At 47.4% G+C, this 20,853-nt stretch overlaps 1 long non-coding RNA gene, 21 other non-coding genes and 1 pseudogene across 26 annotated transcripts; 22 read left to right on the plus strand and 1 right to left on the minus strand.

The window, feature by feature from the left end:
- Positions 1-149: 149 nt before the first annotated feature.
- On the plus strand, positions 150-313 carry LOC122764087. Its single transcript, XR_006359506.1, has one exon. It is a non-coding gene; the product is annotated as a U1 spliceosomal RNA (small nuclear RNA).
- A 772-nt stretch (positions 314-1,085) lies between these two features.
- On the plus strand, positions 1,086-1,249 carry LOC122764091. Its single transcript, XR_006359510.1, has one exon. It is a non-coding gene; the product is annotated as a U1 spliceosomal RNA (small nuclear RNA).
- Positions 1,250-2,021: 772 nt separating this feature from the next.
- LOC122764092 lies at positions 2,022-2,185 on the plus strand. The gene has a single exon (XR_006359511.1). It is a non-coding gene; the product is annotated as a U1 spliceosomal RNA (small nuclear RNA).
- A 1,152-nt stretch (positions 2,186-3,337) lies between these two features.
- On the plus strand, positions 3,338-3,528 carry LOC122764102. Its single transcript, XR_006359520.1, has one exon. It is a non-coding gene; the product is annotated as a U2 spliceosomal RNA (small nuclear RNA).
- Positions 3,529-4,113: 585 nt separating this feature from the next.
- LOC122764100 lies at positions 4,114-4,275 on the plus strand. Its single transcript, XR_006359518.1, has one exon. It is a non-coding gene; the product is annotated as a U1 spliceosomal RNA (small nuclear RNA).
- A 388-nt stretch (positions 4,276-4,663) lies between these two features.
- Positions 4,664-4,835, plus strand: LOC122764099. The gene has a single exon (XR_006359517.1). It is a non-coding gene; the product is annotated as a U1 spliceosomal RNA (small nuclear RNA).
- A 772-nt stretch (positions 4,836-5,607) lies between these two features.
- LOC122764096 lies at positions 5,608-5,746 on the plus strand (annotated as a pseudogene).
- A 236-nt stretch (positions 5,747-5,982) lies between these two features.
- LOC122764086 lies at positions 5,983-15,464 on the minus strand. 5 transcript variants are annotated; one of them, XR_006359504.1, is made up of 8 exons: positions 15,417-15,464; positions 14,481-14,554; positions 12,373-12,446; positions 11,442-11,515; positions 10,506-10,579; positions 7,839-7,912; positions 6,903-6,976; positions 6,551-6,681 (listed from the first exon to the last, which is right to left on the minus strand). It is a non-coding gene; the product is annotated as an uncharacterized LOC122764086 (long non-coding RNA). The 5 variants fall into 5 exon arrangements; XR_006359503.1 differs by lacking the exon at positions 15,417-15,464 and adding an exon at positions 15,043-15,070; XR_006359505.1 differs by lacking the exons at positions 6,551-6,681; positions 15,417-15,464 and adding an exon at positions 5,983-6,040 and having other exon boundaries at positions 14,481-14,640.
- LOC122764098 lies at positions 6,521-6,684 on the plus strand. Its single transcript, XR_006359516.1, has one exon. It is a non-coding gene; the product is annotated as a U1 spliceosomal RNA (small nuclear RNA).
- On the plus strand, positions 7,457-7,620 carry LOC122764106. The gene has a single exon (XR_006359524.1). It is a non-coding gene; the product is annotated as a U1 spliceosomal RNA (small nuclear RNA).
- On the plus strand, positions 8,773-8,963 carry LOC122764103. Its single transcript, XR_006359521.1, has one exon. It is a non-coding gene; the product is annotated as a U2 spliceosomal RNA (small nuclear RNA).
- Positions 9,565-9,726, plus strand: LOC122764101. Its single transcript, XR_006359519.1, has one exon. It is a non-coding gene; the product is annotated as a U1 spliceosomal RNA (small nuclear RNA).
- LOC122764107 lies at positions 10,124-10,287 on the plus strand. The gene has a single exon (XR_006359525.1). It is a non-coding gene; the product is annotated as a U1 spliceosomal RNA (small nuclear RNA).
- On the plus strand, positions 11,060-11,223 carry LOC122764108. Its single transcript, XR_006359526.1, has one exon. It is a non-coding gene; the product is annotated as a U1 spliceosomal RNA (small nuclear RNA).
- LOC122764095 lies at positions 11,996-12,159 on the plus strand. Its single transcript, XR_006359514.1, has one exon. It is a non-coding gene; the product is annotated as a U1 spliceosomal RNA (small nuclear RNA).
- On the plus strand, positions 13,307-13,497 carry LOC122764104. Its single transcript, XR_006359522.1, has one exon. It is a non-coding gene; the product is annotated as a U2 spliceosomal RNA (small nuclear RNA).
- On the plus strand, positions 14,099-14,262 carry LOC122764089. The gene has a single exon (XR_006359508.1). It is a non-coding gene; the product is annotated as a U1 spliceosomal RNA (small nuclear RNA).
- On the plus strand, positions 15,035-15,198 carry LOC122764088. Its single transcript, XR_006359507.1, has one exon. It is a non-coding gene; the product is annotated as a U1 spliceosomal RNA (small nuclear RNA).
- Positions 15,465-15,971: 507 nt separating the features above from the next.
- LOC122764097 lies at positions 15,972-16,134 on the plus strand. The gene has a single exon (XR_006359515.1). It is a non-coding gene; the product is annotated as a U1 spliceosomal RNA (small nuclear RNA).
- A 772-nt stretch (positions 16,135-16,906) lies between these two features.
- Positions 16,907-17,070, plus strand: LOC122764094. Its single transcript, XR_006359513.1, has one exon. It is a non-coding gene; the product is annotated as a U1 spliceosomal RNA (small nuclear RNA).
- Positions 17,071-17,842: 772 nt separating this feature from the next.
- On the plus strand, positions 17,843-18,006 carry LOC122764090. The gene has a single exon (XR_006359509.1). It is a non-coding gene; the product is annotated as a U1 spliceosomal RNA (small nuclear RNA).
- Positions 18,007-19,158: 1,152 nt separating this feature from the next.
- Positions 19,159-19,349, plus strand: LOC122764105. Its single transcript, XR_006359523.1, has one exon. It is a non-coding gene; the product is annotated as a U2 spliceosomal RNA (small nuclear RNA).
- Positions 19,350-19,950: 601 nt separating this feature from the next.
- Positions 19,951-20,114, plus strand: LOC122764093. The gene has a single exon (XR_006359512.1). It is a non-coding gene; the product is annotated as a U1 spliceosomal RNA (small nuclear RNA).
- The last annotated feature ends 739 nt before the right edge of the window (positions 20,115-20,853 follow it).

A 20,853-nucleotide genomic window follows, 5' to 3' on the forward strand; every position in this document is an offset into this window, starting at 1 on the left:
AGCCTTGGTGTATTACACTTTCTTCAGTCCTGAATTCATGCAGAGTCACGCAGCACCTCCAGGAGCTACGTTTCTGTTAGCTCTGTTAGCACCACCAGTGATTGTGGTTTGTCTGTGAAAGAGTGGCCTGTCCTTGATGTGTACAACTCATACTTACCTGGCAGGGGAGACACCATGATCAAGAAGGTGGTTCACCCAGGGCGAGGCTCGGCCATTGCACTCCGGTTGTGCTGACCCCTGCGAATTCCCCAAATGTGGGAATCTCGACTGCATAATTTCTGGTAGTGGGGGACTGCGTTCGCGCTCTCCCCTGAAAAGTTGTACAACAAGCAATATGTCTGCAGTGGGTTTGGATACATGCGTGTCGCTGCTAACAGGTCGCTTGTGATCTGCCCTCAATTTGAGCTGCGCTGTGTGGAGAAACAGGCTTGTGGTTGTGGTGGGGTGTGCTTTTGCAAAATAAACCCTTAAAACTGGGGCCCTGAAACTGCGCTCGACAAACCAACTTAGGGGCTCATTTCTGTCACTTACCTAACTGGAGAAGTTGGTACTGGTTCCTTAAACTGCAGCCTCAGGGCTGGCAGGAAGCCGTCGTTGGGGAAAAGCTGTGTGTGAGAAAAGCTAAAATGAATACACATACAGTATATGAAATTGTCGACAGTATGGCACTGCAGGCCCACAGGCCGTAGGTTTAGGCCCGCAAAATTAAGCCCCTTCGTTTTAAACTTAACTCACCGAGTACTTGCCCTGTGATTGTCCGTCGTTCGTTGACACAAGTGAAATAATTAAACTAAAAACAAACGAAAAAAGGAATTCGCTGAGGTGGCTAATTCTACGGGCCTAAACCGGTTGCCTGCAAGTCTGCAGCTACACCCTTCTCAAAATGGTCAAGAAACACATGAAAGGGCTGAGTGAAAGCTGGATAGATTTTATTTAAGCCTTGGTGTATTACACTTTCTTCAGTCCTGAATTCATGCAGAGTCACGCAGCACCTCCAGGAGCTACGTTTCTGTTAGCTCTGTTAGCACCACCAGTGATTGTGGTTTGTCTGTGAAAGAGTGGCCTGTCCTTGATGTGTACAACTCATACTTACCTGGCAGGGGAGACACCATGATCTAGAAGGTGGTTCACCCAGGGCGAGGCTCGGCCATTGCACCCCGGTTGTGCTGACCCCTGCGAATTCCCCAAATGTGGGAATCTCGACTGCATAATTTCTGGTAGTGGGGGACTGCGTTCGCGCTCTCCCCTGAAAAGTTGTACAACAAGCAATATGTCTGCAGTGGGTTCGGATACATGCGTGTCGCTGCTAACAGGTCGCTTGTGATCTGCCCTCAATTTGAGCTGCGCTGTGTGGAGAAACAGGCTTGTGGTTGTGGTGGGGGGTGCTTTTGCGAAATAAACCCTTAAAACTGGGGCCCTGAAACTGCGCTCGACAAACCAACTTAGGGGCTCATTTCTGTCACTTACCTAACTGGAGAAGTTGGTACTGGTTCCTTAAACTGCAGCCTCAGGTCTGGCAGGAAGCCGTCGTTGGGGAAAAGCTGTGTGTGAGAAAAGCTAAAATGAATACACATACAGTATATGAAATTGTCGACAGTATGGCACTGCAGGCCCACAGGCCGTAGGTTTAGGCCCGCAAAATTAAGCCCCTTCGTTTTAAACTTAACTCCCCGAGTACTTGCCCTGTGATTGTCCGTCGTTCGTTGACACAAGTGAAATAATTAAACTAAAAACAAACGAAAAAAGGAATTCGCTGAGGGGGCTAATTCTACGGGCCTAAACCGGTTGCCTGCAAGTCTGCAGCTACACCCTTCTCAAAATGGTCAAGAAACACATGAAAGGGCGGAGTGAAAGCTGGATAGATTTTATTTAAGCCTTGGTGTATTACACTTTCTTCAGTCCTGAATTCATGCAGAGTCACGCAGCACCTCCAGGAGCTACGTTTCTGTTAGCTCTGTTAGCACCACCAGTGATTGTGGTTTGTCTGTGAAAGAGTGGCCTGTCCTTGATGTGTACAACTCATACTTACCTGGCAGGGGAGACACCATGATCTAGAAGGTGGTTCACCCAGGGCGAGGCTCGGCCATTGCACCCCGGTTGTGCTGACCCCTGCGAATTCCCCAAATGTGGGAATCTCGACTGCATAATTTCTGGTAGTGGGGGACTGCGTTCGCGCTCTCCCCTGAAAAGTTGTACAACAAGCAATATGTCTGCAGTGGGTTCGGATACATGCGTGTCGCTGCTAACAGGTCGCTTGTGATCTGCCCTCAATTTGAGCTGCGCTGTGTGGAGAAACAGGCTTGTGGTTGTGGTGCGGTGTGCTTTTGCGAAATAAACCCTTAAAACTGGGGCCCTGAAACTGCGCTCGACAAACCAACTTAGGGGCTCATTTCTGTCACTTACCTAACTGGTGAAGTTGGTACTGGTTCCTTAAACTGCAGCCTCAGGTCTGGCAGGAAGCCGTCGTTGGGGAAAAGCTGTGTGTGAGAAAAGCTAAAATGAATACACATACAGTATATGAAATTGTCGACAGTATGGCACTGCAGGCCCACAGGCCGTAGGTTTAGGCCCGCAAAATTAAGCCCCGTAAAAAGGATTTCGCTGAGGGGGCTAATTCTACGGGCCTAAACCGGTTGCCTGCAAGCATGCAGCTACACCCTTCTCAAAATGGTCAAGAAAGACATGAAAACACTGAGTGAAAGCTGGATAGATTAAAGTCTTGGGACTCGAGTAAAGTTAAAATGAAGTCTCACCAATCCCGACTATTATTGATCGTATTACAGTAAAGCTAACATAATAGTGTCGGTTGCATCGGAGCTGTGCAGTTGGGAGAAACAGTGTTGTTCATACCCAGACCAGTAGGTGGCCGTGGTGAGATTGTCACCCTCTCGTGGCAAACAAAGAAACAGGAGGGGCTTCCTTCCTTGAGAGGGATATAAGCCCTTTGCATTTCGCTTCTCTCGCATCTCAGTCGTTGATCAAATGACATTTGCCGGAGTCCACTTCAGCTTTTCATCACTTGATCTCAAAGTTTTACAATTCCACTGTTTGTTTTTCGAAGGTTAAATAGAGGCGTAATAGATGAGTGTAGGTCAGGCGTTGATGTGGAGATGTTGCAGTGCATGATGGGAAATGTGACTTTTTTTGAAGGAATCAAATGTTAATACGGGGATTAAAATAGTCTTATTTGCGGCGATTCTGATATTTTCTTCTGCCGTGGTTCGTCTTAGTGTAGTCACGTTTCGCATTCTGGCCTTGGTGTGAGTTGAACCTTTAGACCCCTGCGAGAGAAGGACTGTGCAGAGAATCACTATGTTTCCTACGCCAGTTGCCGGGCATCGCTTCTCGGCCTTTTGGCTAAGATCAAGTGTAGTATCTGTTCTTATCAGTTTAATATCTGATACGTCCCCTACCCGGGGACCATATATTAAATTGATTTTTGGAACTGGGAGATGGAACAGGGGCTTGCTCCGTCCACTCCACGCATCAACCTGGTATTGCAGCATCTCCAGGAATGGTGCACCCCCCTCATTTGTCCAAGTTAAAGCATCGAGTACAATCTCGGCTTGCGCTTTTGTTATGTGGTGATGACAGTACCTGAGCTGTGCAGTTTGGAGAAAAAGTAGTGTCCAAACCCCAGACAGCGTGGCAGTGTCAAGATTGTCACTCTCTACATTACTAACAAAGGGTGCTTCCCTACTGAGGAGATCAAAACCCTGGCCTTTTGCCTCTCTTACATTTTCAGCTGTTGATCAAATGACATTTTGCCATAATCTACTTCAACATTTCGCCAGCGAACCACAGTGTTACAATTTGACTGTTTGTTTTGAGGGTTAAATAAGAGCAATGTGGATGATGCATTAGGTCAGGCTTTGATGTGGAAATGTTGCAGTGCATGATGGAAATCATGCACTGCAACGACGAGGAATCAAAATCTTTGTCTTTTTGATTAAATAGTCTTTTTATTTAAGCCTTGGTGTAATACACTTTCTTCAGTCCTCAATTCGCTGAAGTCCGCGCTTAGCACCTCAGGGCCTACGTTTCTATTAGCTATTGCTGCAATGGTTGTGGTTTTGTCTGTGAAAAGTGGCCTGTCCTTGATGTGTACAACTCATACTTACCTGGCAGGGGAGACACCATGATCAAGAAGGTGGTTCACCCAGGGCGAGGCTCGGCCATTGCACTCCGGTTGGTTGTGTGAGAAAAGCTAAAATGAATACACATGCAGTATATGACAATTGTCGACAGTATGGCACTGCAGGCCCACAGGCCGTAGGTTTAGGCCCGCAAAATTAAGCCCCTTCGTTTTAAACTTAACTCACCGCGTACTTGCCCTGTGATTGTCCGTCGTTCGTTGCCACAAGTGAAATAATTAAACTAAAAACAAACGAAAAAAGGAATTCGCTGAGGGGGCTAATTCTACGGGCCTAAACCGGTTGCCTGCAAGTCTGCAGCTACCCTTCTCAAAATGGTCCAAGAGAAGCACATGAAAGGGGCTGAGTGAAAGCTGGATAGATTTTTATTTAAGCCTTGGTGTAATACACTTTCTTCAGTCTGGTCATGCAGAGTCCATAGCACCTCCAGGAGCCTCACGTTCTGGTAGCTCTGTTAGCACCACCAGTGATTGTGGTTGTCTGTGAAAGTGGCCTGTCCTTGATGGCTCATACTTACCTGGCAGAGACACCACCATGATCAAGAAGGTGGTTCACCCAGGAGGCGGGGGAGCTTCGACCATTGCACTCGGTTGTGCTGACCCCTCGCGAATTCCCCAAATGTGGGAATCTACGACTGCACTAATTTCTGGTAGTGGGTGACTGCGTTCGCGCTCTCCCCTGAAAAGTTGTACAACAAGCAATATGTCTGCAGTGGGTTCGGATACATGCGTGTCGCTGCTAACAGGTCGCTTGTGATCTGCCCTCAATTTGAGCTGCGCTGTGTGGAGAAACAGGCTTGTGGTTGTGGTGGGGGGTGCTTTTGCGAAATAAACCCTTAAAACTGGGGCCCTGAAACTGCGCTCGACAAACCAACTTAGGGGCTCATTTCTGTCACTTACCTAACTGGAGAAGTTGGTACTGGTTCCTTAAACTGCAGCCTCAGGTCTGGCAGGAAGCCGTCGTTGGGGAAAAGCTGTGTGTGAGAAAAGCTAAAATGAATACACATACAGTATAGAAATTGCCGACAGTATGGCACTACAGGCTGAGCGTGGGATTTAGGCCATAAAATTAAGCCCGCCGTTTTAAGCTTAACTCACCGGTACTTGCCCTGTGATTGTCAAATCGTTCGTTGACACAAGTGAATTAAACTAAAACAAACGAAAAAGAGGAATTCGCTGGGGAGGGCTAATTCTCACAGACTAAACGTGCCTGCAAAGTCTGCAGCTACACCCTTCTCAAAAAATGGTCAAGAAACACATGAAAGGGCTGAGTGAAAGCTGGATGAATTTTATTTAAGCCTTGATTACAGTTCTTCAGTCCCTGAATTCATGCAGAGTCCGCGCCTTGGCACCTCCAGGAGCTCACGTTTCTGTGTGTTAAACTCTGTTAGCACCACCAGTGATTGTGTGGTTTTGTCTGTGAAAGAGTGGCCTGTCCTTGATGTGTACAACTCATACTTACCTGGCAGGGGAGACACCATGATCAAGAAGGTGGTTCACCCAGGGCGAGGCTCGGCCATTGCACTCTGGTTGTGTGGGAATCTCGACTGCATAAGTTCTGGTAGTGGGGGACTGCGTTCGCGCTCTCCCCTGAAAAGTTGTACAACAAGCAATATGTCTGCAGTGGGTTGGGATACATCGTGTAAGCTGCTAACAGGTAAAGCTGTGATCTGCACTGTTTGGAAGCTAAGCTGTGTGTGGAGAAACAGGCTTGTAGTTTGTGGTGGGGTGTGCTTTGAAATAAACTTAAAACTGGGGCCCTGAAACTTCATACAAACAAACCAACAAGGAGCTCATTTCTGTCACCTTACCTAACTTCCGGAAAGTTGGTACTGGTTCCTTAAACTGCAGCCTCAGGTCTGGCAGGAAGCCGTCGTTGGGGAAAAGCTGTGTGTGAGAAAAGCTAAAATGAATACACATACAGTATATGAAATTGTCGCCAGTATGGCACTGCAGGCCCACAGGCCGTAGGTTTAGGCCCGCAAAATTAAGCCCCTTCGTTTTAAACTTAACTCACCGAGTACTTGCCCTGTGATTGTCCGTCGTTCGTTGACACAAGTGAAATAATTAAACTAAAAACAAACGAAAAAAGGAATTCGCTGAGGGGGCTAATTCTACGGGCCTAAACCGGTTGCCTGCAAGTCTGCAGCTACACCCTTCTCAAAATGGTCAAGAAACACATGAAAGGGCTGAGTGAAAGCTGGATAGATTTTATTTAAGCCTTGGTGTATTACACTTTCTTCAGTCCTGAATTCATGCAGAGTCACGCAGCACCTCCAGGAGCTACGTTTCTGTTAGCTCTGTTAGCACCACCAGTGATTGTGGTTTGTCTGTGAAAGAGTGGCCTGTCCTTGATGTGTACAACTCATACTTACCTGGCAGGGGAGACACCATGATCAAGAAGGTGGTTCACCCAGGGCGAGGCTCGGCCATTGCACTCCGGTTGTGCTGACCCCTGCGAATTCCCCAAATGTGGGAATCTCGACTGCATAATTTCTGGTAGTGGGGGACTGCGTTCGCGCTCTCCCCTGAAAAGTTGTACAACAAGCAATATGTCTGCAGTGGGTTCGGATACATGCGTGTCGCTGCTAACAGGTCGCTTGTGATCTGCCCTCAATTTGAGCTGCGCTGTGTGGAGAAACAGGCTTGTGGTTGTGGTGGGGTGTGCTTTTGCGAAATAAACCCTTAAAACTGGGGCCCTGAAACTGCGCTCGACAAACCAACTTAGGGGCTCATTTCTGTCACTTACCTAACTGGAGAAGTTGGTACTGGTTCCTTAAACTGCAGCCTCAGGTCTGGCAGGAAGCCGTCGTTGGGGAAAAGCTGTGTGTGAGAAAAGCTAAAATGAATACACATACAGTATATGAAATTGTCGACAGTATGGCACTGCAGGCCCACAGGCCGTAGGTTTAGGCCCGCAAAATTAAGCCCCTTCGTTTTAAACTTAACTCACCGAGTACTTGCCCTGTGATTGTCCGTCGTTCGTTGACACAAGTGAAATAATTAAACTAAAAACAAACGAAAAAAGGAATTCGCTGAGGGGGCTAATTCTACGGGCCTAAACCGGTTGCCTGCAAGTCTGCAGCTACACCCTTCTCAAAATGGTCAAGAAACACATGAAAGGGCTGAGTGAAAGCTGGATAGATTTTATTTAAGCCTTGGTGTATTACACTTTCTTCAGTCCTGAATTCATGCAGAGTCACGCAGCACCTCCAGGAGCTACGTTTCTGTTAGCTCTGTTAGCACCACCAGTGATTGTGGTTTGTCTGTGAAAGAGTGGCCTGTCCTTGATGTGTACAACTCATACTTACCTGGCAGGGGAGACACCATGATCAAGAAGGTGGTTCACCCAGGGCGAGGCTCGGCCATTGCACTCCGGTTGTGCTGACCCCTGCGAATTCCCCAAATGTGGGAATCTCGACTGCATAATTTCTGGTAGTGGGGGACTGCGTTCGCGCTCTCCCCTGAAAAGTTGTACAACAAGCAATATGTCTGCAGTGGGTTCGGATACATGCGTGTCGCTGCTAACAGGTCGCTTGTGATCTGCCCTCAATTTGAGCTGCGCTGTGTGGAGAAACAGGCTTGTGGTTGTGGTGGGGTGTGCTTTTGCGAAATAAACCCTTAAAACTGGGGCCCTGAAACTGCGCTCGACAAACCAACTTAGGGGCTCATTTCTGTCACTTACCTAACTGGAGAAGTTGGTACTGGTTCCTTAAACTGCAGCCTCAGGTCTGGCAGGAAGCCGTCGTTGGGGAAAAGCTGTGTGTGAGAAAAGCTAAAATGAATACACATACAGTATATGAAATTGTCGACAGTATGGCACTGCAGGCCCACAGGCCGTAGGTTTAGGCCCGCTAAATTAAGCCCCGAAAAAAGGAGTTCGCTGAGGGGGCTAATTCTACGGGCCTAAACCGGTTGCCTGCAAGCATGCAGCTACACCCTTCTCAAAATGGTCAAGAAAGACATGAAAACCCTGAGTGAAAGCTGGATAGATTAAAGTCTTGGGACTCGAGTAAAGTTAAAATGAAGTCTCACCAATCCCGACTATTATTGATCGTATTACAGTAAAGCTAACATAATAGTGTCGGTTGCATCGGAGCTGTGCAGTTGGGAGAAACAGTGTTGTTCATACCCAGACCAGTAGGTGGCCGTGTTGAGATTGTCACCCTCTCGTGGCAAACAAAGAAACAGGAGGGGCTTCCTTCCTTGAGAGGGATAATAAGCCCTTTGCATTTCGCTTCTCTCGCATTTCAGTCGTTGATCAAATGACATTTGCCGGAGTCCACTTCAGCTTTTCATCACTTGATCTCAAAGTTTTACAATTCCACTGTTTGTTTTTCGAAGGTTAAATAGAGGCGTAATAGATGAGTGTAGGTCAGGCGTTGATGTGGAGATGTTGCAGTGCATGATGGGAAATGTGACTTTTTTGAAGGAATCAAATGTTAATACGGGGATTAAAATAGTCTTATTTGCGGCGATTCTGATATTTTCTTCTGCCGTGGTTCGTCTTAGTGTAGTCACGTTTCGCATTCTGGCCTTGGTGTGAGTTGAACCTTTAGACCCCTGCGAGAGAAGGACTGTGCAGAGAATCACTATGTTTCCTACGCCAGTTGCCGGTCATCGCTTCTCGGCCTTTTGGCTAAGATCAAGTGTAGTATCTGTTCTTATCAGTTTAATATCTGATACGTCCCCTACCCGGGGACCATATATTAAATTGATTTTTGGAACTGGGAGATGGAACAGGGGCTTGCTCCGTCCACTCCACGCATCAACCTGGTATTGCAGCATCTCCAGGAATGGTGCACCCCCCTCATTTGTCCAAGTTAAAGCATCGAGTACAATCTCAGCTTGCGCTTTTGTTATGTGGTGATGACAGTACCTGAGCTGTGCAGTTTGGAGAAAAAGTAGTGTCCAAACCCCAGACAGCGTGGCAGTGTCAAGATTGTCACTCTCTCGTACTAACCAAAGAAACAGGAGGTGCTTCCCTACTGGAGAGAGATCAAAACCCTGTTGCCTTTTGCCTCTCTTACATTTCAGCTGTTGATCAAATGACATTTGCCATAATCTACTTCCAACATTTCATCGCTTGAACTTCTAGTGTTACAATTTGACTGTTTGTTTTTCGAGGGTTAAATAGGCGCAATGGATGATCGTAGGTCAGGCTTTGATGTGGAAATGTTGCAGTGCATGATGGGAAATCATGCACTGCAACGACGGGGAATCAAAAAATCTTTGTCTTTTGATTAAATAGTCTTTTATTTAAGCCTTGGTGTATTACACTTTCTTCAGTCCTCAATTCATGCAGAGTCACGCAGCACCTCCAGGAGCTACGTTTCTGTTAGCTCTGTTAGCACCACCAGTGATTGTGGTTTGTCTGTGAAAGAGTGGCCTGTCCTTGATGTGTACAACTCATACTTACCTGGCAGGGGAGACACCATGATCAAGAAGGTGGTTCACCCAGGGCGAGGCTCGGCCATTGCACTCCGGTTGGTTGTGTGAGAAAAGCTAAAATGAATACACATGCAGTATATGACAATTGTCGACAGTATGGCACTGCAGGCCCACAGGCCGTAGGTTTAGGCCCGCAAAATTAAGCCCCTTCGTTTTAAACTTAACTCACCGCGTACTTGCCCTGTGATTGTCCGTCGTTCGTTGACACAAGTGAAATAATTAAACTAAAAACAAACGAAAAAAGGAATTCGCTGAGGGGGCTAATTCTACGGGCCTAAACCGGTTGCCTGCAAGTCTGCAGCTACACCCTTCTCAAAATGGTCAAGAAACACATGAAAGGGCTGAGTGAAAGCTGGATAGATTTTATTTAAGCCTTGGTGTATTACACTTTCTTCAGTCCTGAATTCATGCAGAGTCACGCAGCACCTCCAGGAGCTACGTTTCTGTTAGCTCTGTTAGCACCACCAGTGATTGTGGTTTGTCTGTGAAAGAGTGGCCTGTCCTTGATGTGTACAACTCATACTTACCTGGCAGGGGAGACACCATGATCAAGAAGGTGGTTCACCCAGGGCGAGGCTCGGCCATTGCACTCCGGTTGTGCTGACCCCTGCGAATTCCCCAAATGTGGGAATCTCGACTGCATAATTTCTGGTAGTGGGGGACTGCGTTCGCGCTCTCCCCTGAAAAGTTGTACAACAAGCAATATGTCTGCAGTGGGTTCGGATACATGCGTGTCGCTGCTAACAGGTCGCTTGTGATCTGCCCTCAATTTGAGCTGCGCTGTGTGGAGAAACAGGCTTGTGGTTGTGGTGGGGGGTGCTTTTGCGAAATAAACCCTTAAAACTGGGGCCCTGAAACTGCGCTCGACAAACCAACTTAGGGGCTCATTTCTGTCACTTACCTAACTGGAGAAGTTGGTACTGGTTCCTTAAACTGCAGCCTCAGGTCTGGCAGGAAGCCGTCGTTGGGGAAAAGCTGTGTGTGAGAAAAGCTAAAATGAATACACATACAGTATATGAAATTGTCGACAGTATGGCACTGCAGGCCCACAGGCCGTAGGTTTAGGCCCGCAAAATTAAGCCCCTTCGTTTTAAACTTAACTCACCGAGTACTTGCCCTGTGATTGTCCGTCGTTCGTTGACACAAGTGAAATAATTAAACTAAAAACAAACGAAAAAAGGAATTCGCTGAGGGGGCTAATTCTACGGGCCTAAACCGGTTGCCTGCAAGTCTGCAGCTACACCCTTCTCAAAATGGTCAAGAAACACATGAAAGGGCTGAGTGAAAGCTGGATAGATTTTATTTAAGCCTTGGTGTATTACACTTTCTTCAGTCCTGAATTCATGCAGAGTCACGCAGCACCTCCAGGAGCTACGTTTCTGTTAGCTCTGTTAGCACCACCAGTGATTGTGGTTTGTCTGTGAAAGAGTGGCCTGTCCTTGATGTGTACAACTCATACTTACCTGGCAGGGGAGACACCATGATCAAGAAGGTGGTTCACCCAGGGCGAGGCTCGGCCATTGCACTCCGGTTGTGCTGACCCCTGCGAATTCCCCAAATGTGGGAATCTCGACTGCATAATTTCTGGTAGTGGGGGACTGCGTTCGCGCTCTCCCCTGAAAAGTTGTACAACAAGCAATATGTCTGCAGTGGGTTCGGATACATGCGTGTCGCTGCTAACAGGTCGCTTGTGATCTGCCCTCAATTTGAGCTGCGCTGTGTGGAGAAACAGGCTTGTGGTTGTGGTGGGGTGTGCTTTTGCGAAATAAACCCTTAAAACTGGGGCCCTGAAACTGCGCTCGACAAACCAACTTAGGGGCTCATTTCTGTCACTTACCTAACTGGAGAAGTTGGTACTGGTTCCTTAAACTGCAGCCTCAGGTCTGGCAGGAAGCCGTCGTTGGGGAAAAGCTGTGTGTGAGAAAAGCTAAAATGAATACACATACAGTATATGAAATTGTCGACAGTATGGCACTGCAGGCCCACAGGCCGTAGGTTTAGGCCCGCAAAATTAAGCCCCTTCGTTTTAAACTTAACTCACCGAGTACTTGCCCTGTGATTGTCCGTCGTTCGTTGACACAAGTGAAATAATTAAACTAAAAACAAACGAAAAAAGGAATTCGCTGAGGGGGCTAATTCTACGGGCCTAAACCGGTTGCCTGCAAGTCTGCAGCTACACCCTTCTCAAAATGGTCAAGAAACACATGAAAGGGCTGAGTGAAAGCTGGATAGATTTTATTTAAGCCTTGGTGTATTACACTTTCTTCAGTCCTGAATTCATGCAGAGTCACGCAGCACCTCCAGGAGCTACGTTTCTGTTAGCTCTGTTAGCACCACCAGTGATTGTGGTTTGTCTGTGAAAGAGTGGCCTGTCCTTGATGTGTACAACTCATACTTACCTGGCAGGGGAGACACCGTGATCAAGAAGGTGGTTCACCCAGGGCGAGGCTCGGCCATTGCACTGCGGTTGTGCTGACCCCTGCGAATTCCCCAAATGTGGGAATCTCGACTGTATAATTTCTGGTAGTGGGGGACTGCGTTCGCGCTCTCCACGAAAAGTTGTACAACAAGCAATATGTCTGCAGTTCGGATACATGCGTGTCGCTGCTAACAGGTTGCTTGTGATCTGCCCTCAATTTGAGCTGCGCTGTGTGGAGAAACAGGCTTGTGGTTGTGGTGGGGGGTGCTTTTGCGAAATAAACCCTTAAAACTGGGGCCCTGAAACTGCGCTCGACAAACCAACTTAGGGGCTCATTTCTGTCACTTACCTAACTGGAGAAGTTGGTACTGGTTCCTTAAACTGCAGCCTCAGGTCTGGCAGGAAGCCGTCGTTGGGGAAAAGCTGTGTGTGAGAAAAGCTAAAATGAATACACATACAGTATATGAAATTGTCGACAGTATGGCACTGCAGGCCCACAGGCCGTAGGTTTAGGCCCGCTAAATTAAGCCCCGAAAAAAGGAGTTCGCTGAGGGGGCTAATTCTACGGGCCTAAACCGGTTGCCTGCAAGCATGCAGCTACACCCTTCTCAAAATGGTCAAGAAAGACATGAAAACCCTGAGTGAAAGCTGGATAGATTAAAGTCTTGGGACTCGAGTAAAGTTAAAATGAAGTCTCACCAATCCCGACTATTATTGATCGTATTACAGTAAAGCTAACATAATAGTGTCGGTTGCATCGGAGCTGTGCAGTTGGGAGAAACAGTGTTGTTCATACCCAGACCAGTAGGTGGCCGTGTTGAGATTGTCACCCTCTCGTGGCAAACAAAGAAACAGGAGGGGCTTCCTTCCTTGAGAGGGATAATAAGCCCTTTGCATTTCGCTTCTCTCGCATTTCAGTCGTTGATCAAATGACATTTGCCGGAGTCCACTTCAGCTTTTCATCACTTGATCTCAAAGTTTTACAATTCCACTGTTTGTTTTTCGAAGGTTAAATAGAGGCGTAATAGATGAGTGTAGGTCAGGCGTTGATGTGGAGATGTTGCAGTGCATGATGGGAAATGTGACTTTTTTGAAGGAATCAAATGTTAATACGGGGATTAAAATAGTCTTATTTGCGGCGATTCTGATATTTTCTTCTGCCGTGGTTCGTCTTAGTGTAGTCACGTTTCGCATTCTGGCCTTGGTGTGAGTTGAACCTTTAGACCCCTGCGAGAGAAGGACTGTGCAGAGAATCACTATGTTTCCTACGCCAGTTGCCGGTCATCGCTTCTCGGCCTTTTGGCTAAGATCAAGTGTAGTATCTGTTCTTATCAGTTTAATATCTGATACGTCCCCTACCCGGGGACCATATATTAAATTGATTTTTGGAACTGGGAGATGGAACAGGGGCTTGCTCCGTCCACTCCACGCATCAACCTGGTATTGCAGCATCTCCAGGAATGGTGCACCCCCCTCATTTGTCCAAGTTAAAGCATCGAGTACAATCTCGGCTTGCGCTTTTGTTATGTGGTGATGACAGTACCTGAGCTGTGCAGTTTGGAGAAAAAGTAGTGTCCAAACCCCAGACAGTGTGGCAGTGTCAAGATTGTCACTCTCTCGTACTAACCAAAGAAACAGGAGGTGCTTCCCTACTGGAGAGAGATCAAAACCCTGTTGCCTTTTGCCTCTCTTACATTTCAGCTGTTGATCAAATGACATTTGCCATAATCTACTTCCAACATTTCATCGCTTGAACTTCTAGTGTTACAATTTGACTGTTTGTTTTTCTAGGGTTAAATAGGCGCAATGGATGATCGTAGGTCAGGCTTTGATGTGGAAATGTTGCAGTGCATGATGGGAAATCATGCACTGCAACGACGGGGAATCAAAAAATCTTTGTCTTTTGATTAAATAGTCTTTTATTTAAGCCTTGGTGTATTACACTTTCTTCAGTCCTGAATTCATGCAGAGTCACGCAGCACCTCCAGGAGCTACGGTTCTGTTAGCTCTGTTAGCACCACCAGTGATTGTGGTTTGTCTGTGAAAGAGTGGCCTGTCCTTGATGTGTACAACTCATACTTACCTGGCAGGGGAGACACCATGATCAAGAAGGTGGTTCACCCAGGGCGAGGCTCGGCCATTGCACTCCGGTTGTGCTGACCCCTGCGAATTCCCCAAATGTGGGAATCTCGACTGCATAATTTCTGGTAGGGGGGGACTGCGTTCGCGCTCTCCCCTGAAAAGTTGTACAACAAGCAATATGTCTGCAGTGGGTTCGGATACATGCGTGTCGCTGCTAACAGGTCGCTTGTGATCTGCCCTCAATTTGAGCTGCGCTGTGTGGAGAAACAGGCTTGTGGTTGTGGTGGGGGGTGCTTTTGCGAAATAAACCCTTAAAACTGGGGCCCTGAAACTGCGCTCGACAAACCAACTTAGGGGCTCATTTCTGTCACTTACCTAACTGGAGAAGTTGGTACTGGTTCCTTAAACTGCAGCCTCAGGTCTGGCAGGAAGCCGTCGTTGGGGAAAAGCTGTGTGTGAGAAAAGCTAAAATGAATACACATACAGTATATGAAATTGTCGACAGTATGGCACTGCAGGCCCACAGGCCGTAGGTTTAGGCCCACAAAATTAAGCCCCTTCGTTTTAAACTTAACTCACCGAGTACTTGCCCTGTGATTGTCCGTCGTTCGTTGACACAAGTGAAATAATTAAACTAAAAACAAACGAAAAAAGGAATTCGCTGAGGGGGCTAATTCTACGGGCCTAAACCGGTTGCCTGCAAGTCTGCAGCTACCCCCTTCTCAAAATGGTCAAGAAACACATGAAAGGGCTGAGTGAAAGCTGGATAGATTTTATTTAAGCCTTGGTGTATTACACTTTCTTCAGTCCTGAATTCATGCAGAGTCACGCAGCACCTCCAGGAGCTACGTTTCTGGTAGCTCTGTTAGCACCACCAGTGATTGTGGTTTGTCTGTGAAAGAGTGGCCTGTCCTTGATGTGTACAACTCATACTTACCTGGCAGGGGAGACACCATGATCAAGAAGGTGGTTCACCCAGGGCGAGGCTCGGCCATTGCACTCCGGTTGTGCTGACCCCTGCGAATTCCCCAAATGTGGGAATCTCGACTGCATAATTTCTGGTAGTGGGGGACTGCGTTCGCGCTCTCCCCTGAAAAGTTGTACAACCAGCAATATGTCTGCAGTGGGTTCGGATACATGCGTGTCGCTGCTAACAGGTCGCTTGTGATCTGCCCTCAATTTGAGCTGCGCTGTGTGGAGAAACAGGCTTGTGGTTGTGGTGGGGGGTGCTTTTGCGAAATAAACCCTTAAAACTGGGGCCCTGAAACTGCGCTCGCCAAACCAACTTAGGGGCTCATTTCTGTCACTTACCTAACTGGAGAAGTTGGTACTGGTTCCTTAAACTGCAGCCTCAGGTCTGGCAGGAAGCGTGGAATTGGGGAAAAGCTGTGTGTGAGAAAAGCTAAAATGAATACACATACAGTATATGAAATTGTCGACAGTATGGCACTGCAGGCCCACAGGCCGTAGGTTTAGGCCCACAAAATTAAGCCCCTTCGTTTTAAACTTAACTCACCGAGTACTTGCCCTGTGATTGTCCGTCGTTCGTTGACACAAGTGAAATAATTAAACTAAAAACAAACGAAAAAAGGAATTCGCTGAGGGGGCTAATTCTACGGGCCTAAACCGGTTGCCTGCAAGTCTGCAGCTACACCCTTCTCAAAATGGTCAAGACACACATGAAAGGGCTGAGTGAAAGCTGGATAGATTTTATTTAAGCCTTGGTGTATTACACTTTCTTCAGTCACCATGCAGAATCACGCACCTCCAGGAACTCACGTTTCTGTTGTTAGCTCTGTGCTTCCTTTCCAGTGATTGTGGATTTGTCTGTGAAAGTATGGCCTGTCCTTGATGGTAGCACAACTCATACTTACACAGCAGAGAACACCATGATCAGAAGGTGGTTCACCAGAGGCTGAGAACTCGGCCATTGCACTCCGGTTGTGCTGACCCCTGCGAATTCCCCAAATGTGGGAATCTCGACTGCATAATTTCTGGTAGTGGGGGACTGCGTTCGTGCTCTCCCCTGAAAAGTTGTACAACAAGCAATATGTCTGCAGTGGGTTCGGATACATGCGTGTCGCTGCTAACAGGTCGCTTGTGATCTGCCCTCAATTTGAGCTGCGCTGTGTGGAGAAACAGGCTTGTGGTTGTGATGGGGTGTGCTTTTGCGAAATAAACCCTTAAAACTGGGGCCCTGAAACTGCGCTCGACAAACCAACTTAGGGGCTCATTTCTGTCACTTACCTAACTGGAGAAGTTGGTACTGGTTCCTTAAACTGCAGCCTCAGGTCTGGCAGGAAGCCGTCGGTGGGGAAAAGCTGTGTGTGAGAAAAGCTAAAATGAATACACATACAGTATATGAAATTGTCGACAGTATGGCACTGCAGGCCCACAGGCCGTAGGTTTAGGCCCGCAAAATTAAGCCCCTTCGTTTTAAACTTAACTCACCGAATACTTGCCCTGTGATTGTCCGTCGTTCGTTGACACAAGTGATATAATTAAACTAAAAACAAACGAAAAAAGGAATTCGCTGAGGGGGCTAATTCTACGGGCCTAAACCGGTTGCCTGCAAGTCTGCAGCTACACCCTTCTCAAAATGGTCAAGAAACACATGAAAGGGCTGAGTGAAAGCTGGATAGATTTTATTTAAGCCTTGGTGTATTACACTTTCTTCAGTCCTCAATTCATGCAGAGTCACGCAGCACCTCCAGGAGCTACGTTTCTGTTAGCTCTGTTAGCACCACCAGTGATTGTGGTTTGTCTGTGAAAGAGTGGCCTGTCCTTGATGTGTACAACTCATACTTACCTGGAAGGGGAGACACCATGATCAAGAAGGTGGTTCACCCAGGGCGAGGCTCGGCCATTGCACTCCGGTTGTGCTGACCCCTGCGAATTCCCCAAATGTGGGAATCTCGACTGCATTATTTCTGGTAGTGGGGGACTGCGTTCGCGCTCTCCCCTGAAAAGTTGTACAACAAGCAATATGTCTGCAGTGGGTTCGGATACATGCGTGTCGCTGCTAACAGGTCGCTTGTGATCTGCCCTCAATTTGAGCTGCGCTGTGTGGAGAAACAGGCTTGTGGTTGTGGTGGGGGGTGCTTTTGCGAAATAAACCCTTAAAACTGGGGCCCTGAAACTGCGCTCGCCAAACCAACTTAGGGGCTCATTTCTGTCACTTACCTAACTGGAGAAGTTGGTACTGGTTCCTTAAACTGCAGCCTCAGGTCTGGCAGGAAGCCGTCGTTGGGGAAAAGCGGTGTGTGAGAAAAGCTAAAATGAATACACATACAGTATATGAAATTGTCGACAGTATGGCACTGCAGGCCCACAGGCCGTAGGTTTAGGCCCGCAAAATTAAGCCCCTTCGTTTTAAACTTAACTCACCGAATACTTGCCCTGTGATTGTCCGTCGTTCGTTGACACAAGTGATATAATTAAACTAAAAACAAACGAAAAAAGGAATTCGCTGAGGGGGCTAATTCTACGGGCCTAAACCGGTTGCCTGCAAGTCTGCAGCTACACCCTTCTCAAAATGGTCAAGAAACACATGAAAGGGCTGAGTGAAAGCTGGATAGATTTTATTTAAGCCTTGGTGTATTACACTTTCTTCAGTCCTCAATTCATGCAGAGTCACGCAGCACCTCCAGGAGCTACGTTTCTGTTAGCTCTGTTAGCACCACCAGTGATTGTGGTTTGTCTGTGAAAGAGTGGCCTGTCCTTGATGTGTACAACTCATACTTACCTGGCAGGGGAGACACCATGATCAAGAAGGTGGTTCACCCAGGGCGAGGCTCGGCCATTGCACTCCGGTTGTGCTGACCCCTGCGAATTCCCCAAATGTGGGAATCTCGACTGCATTATTTCTGGTAGTGGGGGACTGCGTTCGCGCTCTCCCCTGAAAAGTTGTACAACAAGCAATATGTCTGCAGTGGGTTCGGATACATGCGTGTCGCTGCTAACAGGTCGCTTGTGATCTGCCCTCAATTTGAGCTGCGCTGTGTGGAGAAACAGGCTTGTGGTTGTGGTGGGGGGTGCTTTTGCGAAATAAACCCTTAAACCTGGGGCCCTGAAACTGCGCTCGACAAACCAACTTAGGGGCTCATTTCTGTCACTTACCTAACTGGAGAAGTTGGTACTGGTTCCTTAAACTGCAGCCGCAGGTCTGGCAGGAAGCCGTCGTTGGGGAAAAGCTGTGTGTGAGAAAAGCTAAAATGAATACACATACAGTATATGAAATTGTCGACAGTATGGCACTGCAGGCCCACAGGCCGTAGGTTTAGGCCCGCTAAATTAAGCCCCGAAAAAAGGAGTTCGCTGAGGGGGCTAATTCTACGGGCCTAAACCGGTTGCCTGCAAGCATGCAGCTACACCCTTCTCAAAATGGTCAAGAAAGACATGAAAACCCTGAGTGAAAGCTGGATAGATTAAAGTCTTGGGACTCGAGTAAAGTTAAAATGAAGTCTCACCAATCCCGACTATTATTGATCGTATTACAGTAAAGCTAACATAATAGTGTCGGTTGCATCGGAGCTGTGCAGTTGGGAGAAACAGTGTTGTTCATACCCAGACCAGTAGGTGGCCGTGTTGAGATTGTCACCCTCTCGTGGCAAACAAAGAAACAGGAGGGGCTTCCTTCCTTGAGAGGGATAATAAGCCCTTTGCATTTCGCTTCTCTCGCATTTCAGTCGTTGATCAAATGACATTTGCCGGAGTCCACTTCAGCTTTTCATCACTTGATCTCAAAGTTTTACAATTCCACTGTTTGTTTTTCGAAGGTTAAATAGAGGCGTAATAGATGAGTGTAGGTCAGGCGTTGATGTGGAGATGTTGCAGTGCATGATGGGAAATGTGACTTTTTTGAAGGAATCAAATGTTAATACGGGGATTAAAATAGTCTTATTTGCGGCGATTCTGATATTTTCTTCTGCCGTGGTTCGTCTTAGTGTAGTCACGTTTCGCATTCTGGCCTTGGTGTGAGTTGAACCTTTAGACCCCTGCGAGAGAAGGACTGTGCAGAGAATCACTATGTTTCCTACGCCAGTTGCCGGTCATCGCTTCTCGGCCTTTTGGCTAAGATCAAGTGTAGTATCTGTTCTTATCAGTTTAATATCTGATACGTCCCCTACCCGGGGACCATATATTAAATTGATTTTTGGAACTGGGAGATGGAACAGGGGCTTGCTCCGTCCACTCCACGCATCAACCTGGTATTGCAGCATCTCCAGGAATGGTGCACCCCCCTCATTTGTCCAAGTTAAAGCATCGAGTACAATCTCAGCTTGCGCTTTTGTTATGTGGTGATGACAGTACCTGAGCTGTGCAGTTTGGAGAAAAAGTAGTGTCCAAACCCCAGACAGCGTGGCAGTGTCAAGATTGTCACTCTCTCGTACTAACCAAAGAAACAGGAGGTGCTTCCCTACTGGAGAGAGATCAAAACCCTGTTGCCTTTTGCCTCTCTTACATTTCAGCTGTTGATCAAATGACATTTGCCATAATCTACTTCCAACATTTCATCGCTTGAACTTCTAGTGTTACAATTTGACTGTTTGTTTTTCGAGGGTTAAATAGGCGCAATGGATGATCGTAGGTCAGGCTTTGATGTGGAAATGTTGCAGTGCATGATGGGAAATCATGCACTGCAACGACGGGGAATCAAAAAATCTTTGTCTTTTGATTAAATAGTCTTTTATTTAAGCCTTGGTGTATTACACTTTCTTCAGTCCTGAATTCATGCAGAGTCACGCAGCACCTCCAGGAGCTACGTTTCTGTTAGCTCTGTTAGCACCACCAGTGATTGTGGTTTGTCTGTGAAAGAGTGGCCTGTCCTTGATGTGTACAACTCATACTTACCTGGCAGGGGAGACACCATGATCAAGAAGGTTGTTCACCCAGGGCGAGGCTCGGCCATTGCACTCCGGTTGTGCTGACCCCTGCGAATTCCCCAAATGTGGGAATCTCGACTGCATAATTTCTGGTAGTGGGGGACTGCGTTCGCGCTCTCCCCGGAAAAGTTGTACAACAAGCAATATGTCTGCAGTGGGTTCGGATACATGCGTGTCGCTGCTAACAGGTCGCTTGTGATCTGCCCTCAATTTGAGCTGCGCTGTGTGGAGAAACAGGCTTGTGGTTGTGGTGGGGGGTGCTTTTGCGAAATAAACCCTTAAAACTGGGGCCCTGAAACTGCGCTCGACAACCCAACTTAGGGGCTCATTTCTGTCACTTACCTAACTGGAGAAGTTGGTACTGGTTCCTTAAACTTCAGCCTCAGGTCTGGCAGGAAGCCGTCGTTGGGGAAAAGCTGTGTGTGAGAAAAGCTAAAATGAATACACATACAGTATATGAAATTGTCGACAGTATGGCACTGCAGGCCCACAGGCCGTAGGTTTAGGCCCGCTAAATTAAGCCCCGATAAAAGGAGTTCGCTGAGGGGGCTAATTCTACGGGCCGAAACCGGTTGCCTGCAAGCATGCAGCTACACCCTTCTCAAAATGGTCAAGAAAGACATGAAAACCCTGAGTGAAAGCTGGATAGATTAAAGTCTTGGGACTCGAGTAAAGTTAAAATGAAGTCTCACCAATCCCGACTATTATTGATCGTATTACAGTAAAGCTAACATAATAGTGTCGGTTGCATCGGAGCTGTGCAGTTGGGAGAAACAGTGTTGTTCATACCCAGACCAGTAGGTGGCCGTGTTGAGATTGTCACCCTCTCGTGGCAAACAAAGAAACGGGAGGGGCTTCCTTCC

Source organism: Solea senegalensis, unplaced genomic scaffold, assembly GCF_019176455.1.
Source record: "Solea senegalensis isolate Sse05_10M unplaced genomic scaffold, IFAPA_SoseM_1 scf7180000017227, whole genome shotgun sequence".
NCBI classification, from domain to species: domain Eukaryota; kingdom Metazoa; phylum Chordata; class Actinopteri; order Pleuronectiformes; family Soleidae; genus Solea; species Solea senegalensis.